This window comes from Rhinolophus sinicus, linkage group LG04, assembly GCF_036562045.2.
Source record: "Rhinolophus sinicus isolate RSC01 linkage group LG04, ASM3656204v1, whole genome shotgun sequence".
Taxonomy (NCBI): Eukaryota; Metazoa; Chordata; class Mammalia; order Chiroptera; family Rhinolophidae; genus Rhinolophus; species Rhinolophus sinicus.
Genome location: NC_133754.1, coordinates 188807263 through 188813262, shown reverse-complemented (window position 1 = coordinate 188813262; position 6000 = coordinate 188807263).

Here is a 6000-nt window from a genome sequence, read left to right as displayed (position 1 = left end):
GAGGGCAGGCTGCAGCCTCCGAGCTCCCGCCCACACCTCAGCATGAGGTCAGCGGGACTGGGCTGAGCTCACAGGAGCCCCCTGCATGTACTGGACAGGGACCCTGCATAGAAGCAGAAGTGGCTTCACTGACCCCCTCATGAACTTGCTGCCTGGCCCCTGAGCACACAAAAATGTGGACTCTGAAGTGACTCTCATTCCCTGAGACAGGCTGAGGGGCCAGGGCAGCGATGGCCGACCCACCCTGACCCTGGGACTCTGGGCCCTGCAACCTCACTGGTGCCAATCCTGCCCAGTTGGCGCCCAGGCCTGGCTCTCCCCTCGAATTCTCTGGGGTTGGGGAGGACAGCCAGGACGGTGGCAGGGTCCTGCAGTGTCCCAGGAGCTGGACGGGGCCACCAGGGCCCCCAGGAGTGGTGCACCCACGGTCCCTGCGGGGAGAGGAAAGGATGTGTCATTTGTCTGGCCCCGGCCAGACCCAGAGCTGCAAGGAGCACAGGCTGGGGCTGGGGGGTGGAAGGAGTCCCCCCAGCCTCAGCCTCCCCTCCGATCCCGGCCTAGAACTGTGACCAGTATCTGAAGGTCTCTGAGGACGTGACACAGCAGCTCGTGTGGCTCAGTGGCCACCATGAAGGCCCCAGGAGAACAGGTGAGTGTATCCCCCAGTGGGGCCAAGCATGGGCTTGGTGGGGTTCAGATGGCAGCCCAGGTGCTGGCTGCTCCTGGGCTAAAATGCAGGGATGGTCAGTGGGGTGCCTGCCAGGGTGTGATGTGGGAACCAACAGGTGACCTGTGCAGGGGTCCAGGAAGCTCAGGTACACAGGGCCCCTCTCTCCAGTGGGCCCTGCTGGGCGCCACACACTCTGCCCCACACGTGGAGCCCACGTGCACATTGGTGCACACACACTCATGCACACTCATGCACTCGCTTGCATGCCCAGGCACCACTGGCATCAGGCAGCAGGCTGAATGTACTAGATGGGCCTGGGCAGACGGGAAGGAGGGTGAGCCCCAGATGCCTCTCATCAGGGCAGCTCCTACCCAGGGACCAGTCTCAGTTTCCCTTTTCTGTAAGAGGAGGAAGAGGAGAGTGCAGGGCACCCAGAGACTTTGAAGTTGCTGCTGGGGTGGTGAATGTGTCCCGCCATTGGCACTCTGGCTGCCCCACCCTCTGGGGAGAGGGGCCCAGTGCAGGGAGGCTCTGGGAGGGCAGGGTGGTGGATCAAGGGCACCTTAGTCCCCTCTGTGGGGTTAGTCCCTTTGCCTATCCTGTCTGGGATGCTGGTGTACCCACCAGGTGCTCCTGTCCTTTCCAGCTCCCTCTGAGGTTTGGGGCTAGTGCTGAGGCCACCCACACAAGCAGGCAGGCCGTCATGACAGCCTGTGTCCAGCCCCGAGTGGTGCTCAGCTGTCCACAATGTGGCCCTGACGTGCTCAAGTGCCCTCCGCAGGGGCCACCGGGCTGTGTGGCCCCCAGTACGCCACCCAGAGGCTCACACTTGTCCTGGAAGTGACAGCACCCCTGCAGGTTGTCTGGTGTCTTAGGGGAGACTGGGGAAAGGCTGAGGTGAGGCAGGGAGGCCAGTTGGAGGTCATGGCCTCACTGGGCTCCAGGGACACAGTGGGGCTGCGGTGGCGGCCTCATCCATTCAGACCCCATTGCAGTTAATCTGCAGCCGTCTGTAGAGAAATGTTTGCCAAGCAAATCACGAGGGTCCACAGGGTGGGGAGGACGCTGGTCCCACCTGCTGCAGTGCCCCTCAGCTGTCGCTGCCTTCACCCCAGCACTTGACCCTCCGGCCAGCCGCCGGCAGCCTGGCTGGCTCCCTGTGTCCCCGATGGGGTGGGGTCCTCTCGCAGGGTCTCTCCCAGCACCCTGAGCTCCAGCCGGTCCCCTGGGCCCCCGCCTGCCTGCCCTGGTGCAGCCTGGTTGTGAAACTCGCTGCTTGGCAATGGGCTTATCTGCTCATCGCCACAGAGGGGCCGTCCCCGCCACCGCCCGCCAGTTCTCAGGCCCCCAAGTGCCCTAATCGGCCGATCTTCTGTCCAGAACATGTTTCCCAAGGACCTTTGAGCCCCAAGAATGTTCCAAGGTGTGAGTTCCCATGGGAGGGGACGGGCCTGGCACCGAAGCTTCTCAGCCCCCTGCCCTTTGCCCTCTCTGCTGCGGGTGGGGGAGAAGCTGGGCACTTGGAGGTGCATTGTGGGGCTGGGCTACCAGGCCTTGTCCTCAGGAGTTTCTGATGTCCTTGATTGACAGGTGACGAGGCCCAGAGCGAGGATGCACAGGAGCCAGGCAAGCAGTGGGGCTGCCCTCAGAGAACACGGGACCCCCGATGGGGTTGGGGCCTGGCCAGTAGAGCGACTGCTCTGAGGGCATGGTCCCTGCACCCTGGGCAGGGGGTGGGGAGCAGTGCAGGAGAGTGGTGGCCTGTGAACCAGGGGTCCCTGGGGAGGGTGAGGCGGGGAGGGTGAGGCAGAGAGGGTCGGGTGGAGAGAAATGTAAGGAGCTGTGAGGGCCGGCCCGGTGGCTCAGGTGGTTAGAGCTCCATGCTCCTAACTCCGAGGCTGCTGGTTCGATTCCCACATGGGCCAGTGAGCTGTCAATCACAAGGTTGCCTTTTCGAGTCACTCAAGGGACGGTGGGCTCCGCCCCCTGCAGCTAGCAACAGTAACTGGACCTGGAGCTGAGCTGCGCCCTCCACAACTAAGACTGAAAGGACAACAACTTGACTTGGAAAAAAAGTCCTGGAAGTACACACTGTTCGCCAATAAAGTCCTGTACCCCTTCCCCAATAAAATCTTAAAAAAAAAAAAAAAAAAAAGAAGGAGCTGTAAGGAGAGTGAGACAGGGCTACACACCCCAATGCTGGGGCCTCCAGGTGGCTGCTTCTCGGCCCAGCCCCAGAGGAGATGCCTGAGGGCTGCATGTACCTTGTTTTCCCGAAAATAAGACCTAGTCAGACAGTCAGCTCTAATGCGTCTTTTGAAGAAAAAATTAATATAAGACCCGGTCTTATATTATATTATATTATACCTGGTATTATATTATATTATATACCTGATATTATATTACATTATACTATATCTGGTTTTATATATTATACCCGGTATTATATTATATTATATTATATTATATTATATTATATTATATTATATTATATTATATTGCATTATATTATATTATTACATTATATTAAAGACCCGGTCTTATATTAAAGTAAGACCGTGTCTTATATTAATTTTTGCTCCAAAAGACGCATTAGAGCTGATTGTCTGGCTAGGTCTTATTTTGGGGGAAATGGTATGAACCCCTTACCTCTGGCTAGAGGTGGCAGACCTGCTGGCCAGCGTCCCAGCCATGCTGGGCAGCAGCGCCCACCTGCTGGCAGGGGTCCTGGCAGGCGCCCTGTGGTGGCCAGGGCAGCAGAGGCTGTGGCAAGGTCTTCTGGGGGGCTCCCACCTGGCCGGTCACGTCGTGATTCCACAAGGTCCTGAATGATGCCCCAGCCCCGCCAGCGGCCTCTCCTGAGGCGTCCCGTCCCTGGCTCCACTGGCCTGCACTGAAGCAATAAAAGTTGAAAAGGCCTCTCCCCACAGGGGCTGTGGTCGCAGGCTCATTGCTGTCTGCCGCTCACTGCACACACCTGAGGGTCTGCGTGCCAGCGGGGCCCAGCCATCACAGCTGGGGGAGAGAAAGCTTTCTACCCTGGCAGGATGCTCAGAGCCAGACCCGAGAGCTGAGAACGGCCTAGTGCTCAGGCATGAGGCAGGCAGGAGGTAGGAAGGGCATGCCTGTTGGAGGAAGTGGCCTGGGCAAGGGCCCAAGGGCTGGACCGAGGTGGCTCCCCAAGTCAGCTGGAGCCCAGTGGGGCTGTAGAGATGTGGGGGTAGACAGGCCCGCAGCACTGGGGGCCCACCCACTTTGCTGGGGGTAGTAAATGCCATCCCCTCCGTCCTACCCGCCCTAGCCTCCCCCGGCCAAGGGCCCACCTCCGTCCAGCAGGTCCCAGGGCCCCAGGCAGACCAGCCTCAGGACCCTCGGAGGCTACAACTCCAAGGAGCGTGGATGATGAGATCTTGGGGGTGGGGTCCCCTAGGCCAGGTCCTGGGACTTTCTGGGGAACAGGCCCCAGCCCAGCCTGGTGCAGGAAGCAGGGCAGCCGCCCCCGAGGAGCTGCAGCCTGGAGGGGAGGCCAGCACCCTGAGTCAGCGGTCCTGGCCCCCTTGCTGTCTCCCTCGCCCCTGGCCAGGATGACCACATTATGTGAGAGGGCCGTGCCTTTGTCCTCATAACCGCTTGCCCATTCTGGGGGAAACTGAGGCTCAGGCTCATTGCTGACACCACAGAAGGCCTTGAGGGTGCCAGTGCCAGGTGTGGTGGGGAGAGGGGCGCCAGGGGACGGGCAGAGGCTCCGGCCAGTGGTAGGCCAGGTCCCAGACTGCACCATGCCCCCTCCCACCTCCTCCTGCTCACCCCCCAGGAATGTGCCCTCCCTCACTCACATCCTTTTCCTGTCCTTCCTGCCTGGAGCGGAAACCAGCTCAGATTTGGCTGGGGAGCCCAGGGAAGTCAGGGTGGCTGTGGCCTGGGGGGCCCTGTGCAGGGCTGCTGTCTCTGCCCAGGGCAGGGTGCACCTGCAGGCCAGGTGAGATGGCCACAAGTGTCAGGTGGGCACCAATGCCAGGCCAGCCTCTGCATCTGCCTCTGGCTTCCTGACCACACCAAGGCTGGCAATTGCCTCCCGAGCCCCCCAGGGGTGCAGCCTGAGCGGAGGGGGTCAGGCTAAGGAGCGCACAAGGTGGGAGGCGTGTGCCAGGGGCCTCAAAGTCATCCTGCCACACTCCACGTCCTTTCCTTTTCCTTGGAGAGCCCATGGTGTACCAGGCGCCAGGTCAGTAAGCCCCCAGCAACCTTGGGGCCACATAGGCTAGGGCACCACTCCCCAGATGGTGAGAAGAGGCCCAGACTGAGCGGGCAACCCTGGCCTTCCTGTGCCTGTGGTCACTGCTGAGCCTGGGAGTCAGGCGGGGGGTGCCAAGGTGAGCAGGCAAACCAGACCCTACTGGGGGTGGGGACCTTCTGCGGCTGGAGTGCTCTTTCCAGGAGCAGGACCTCCAGCCCCACGTCCTGTCCTGAGGGGGGCAGGCCGATTACACCCCTTCCCTGGTGGGGTCAAGAAGAAGCAGAGGGGTTGCCTGACCCACTGCCCAACACAGCCGCTTCCTAGATGCTGCTCTGACCTGAGGCCCTGGACAGACAGAGGCTGGAGCCGGGGAGAGGCCAGGGGAGATGGGAGGCTGTGTGTCCTTCCCTCTTCCCAGGCAGCTCTGGCCCCAGCCTGTCTGCTCTTCCACTCTGTGCAACCTCTAGAAAGAGGGGAGGGCAGCTGACGGGGAGACAGTTAGTTCTCAGTGTGGTCCTCATGGCGACACCTGTACCCTCCAGCCTGCCTCCCCGCCTCCCCAACCCTCAGCTGCTCAGACTGGCTGTGTCTCTCCAGGACCACCCTGGGCTCACATGCTTGCTTCCAGCCCACCTTTGCTCTGAGGCAATTCACCTGGGGCCTGAGCCTTCCTCTGCCTGGAGACCAGCTTTGGCCCCTTCCCGAGCTGGGGTCAGTCAGCAGCCGACAGGGTGGGCTGTGGCCCCGGTGCCAGGCGGTGCCTGAGCGGCCAGTAAGCAGGCGGGAGCCGCCACAGCGATTGTCTGCCGCAGTTCCTGCCCCGGGCGTCCTTCCTGCGCTCTGGCCCGCTGGCCGGGCTGAGTGTTTGTTATTTGATCTGTATCCTCGCTCGGCCTTTCTACCAGGTGTCTCGGCTGCTGGGAAGAAATCCTCTCCTCTTTCCCACGCTCCCCGACACATTTTAATGAATTAGCTGGAAGCCCCGCCCCCACTGCCCGCCTGCCCGCCCGGCCTGCTCGCACCCCTCCCCTGCCTAGGGCCTTTAAGGTGGCCGCAGGCCTCGGCCCAGCTCTGGTCAGCTGCCCTTCCATGC